We start from the raw sequence: 1,124 nt of genomic DNA, 5'->3' as shown, positions 1-1,124 counted from the left end.
AGTGCCTTTAGCTCAAAAATAATCCTTATGCCAATGTAGCATAGTTTGGGGTGGCATGTTCTGCCACCTTTCACAGGGTAGAATGTTAATTCTGGTGGTTTGTACACTGTATTTATTTAAAGTAGCTGTAGATTGTGTTCATTTTAGTGCTGCTGCTAAAGTCATTGTTGGTAATTAATAGCTAAAGACATTTAAAAATAAACCTCTCCCCACATTAGTAGTCTTACTCAGTCATTGACTTTTTAGGGTCAAATTCAACCCTCATTTATGGAGGGCAATTTTTATTGATTTTGGATTCTGGGGATGGATTTTGAGTTTGGAAAGAAAATAATCCAAACATCACACTCTGGGGTTTAGTAGAAAGGGCGAGCATACTCATGAATATATCCGGTTCCCCTCTTTGTTCCAATTTGTTGATCCCATGGAAAAAATTCATGTGCTGTAAGAGAGGTGAATGATGATCCAAAACAATTTTCTGCAAGAACAAATCAGGATTTTCATGACGAAATATTAGAGAAGAGAGAGACTTTCTTCTTCATTTCCGTCCATTGTGGCATGTAGTTACAGTCTTTTTTTTTTTTTTTATCACATTTACCAACTGCTTGTGTTAATTTCCATGACTTGTACTCTGAACAAATTTATGCTCTTAGTATTGTATGTGCTGCAAGTTTCACTGCTGTCAAAACATAGTTTTAAAAATAACCCGTGGGTTTTAACCAGTACAGTCAAGCTAAATTAGATTTTTCAAAGTAAAATCTACCTTAATATTTAGATCAGTAAGAAAATGTGATTATGATTAACTTTTGCCCTTATGTGGCAAGATAGGACAGAGTTATACTAATGTTTGAAAATTTTTATTAATTAATTTTTTTAACTAAGGGTTAAAATAAGGAAAAGATAATAATTCCCAGTGGTAGACTCTATGGCTTCACTTACTCTGCTATACTTTCTACTAGTGGTTTCTTTGAATGGAAACATTTTTTTTTTTTTTTTGAGACAGAGTCTCACTCTGTTGCCCTGGCTCGAGTGAGTGCCGTGGCATTAGCCTAGCTCACAGCAACCTCAAACTTCCTGGGCTCAAGTGATCCTACTGCCTCAGCCTCCCGAGTAGCTGGGACTACAGG

Source organism: Propithecus coquereli, unplaced genomic scaffold, assembly GCF_000956105.1.
Source record: "Propithecus coquereli isolate 6110/MARCELLA unplaced genomic scaffold, Pcoq_1.0 Scaffold1, whole genome shotgun sequence".
Classification (NCBI taxonomy): Eukaryota; Metazoa; Chordata; class Mammalia; order Primates; family Indriidae; genus Propithecus; species Propithecus coquereli.
The sequence above is the reverse complement of the archived record's forward strand: the minus strand, read 5'-3'. Positions refer to the sequence as shown.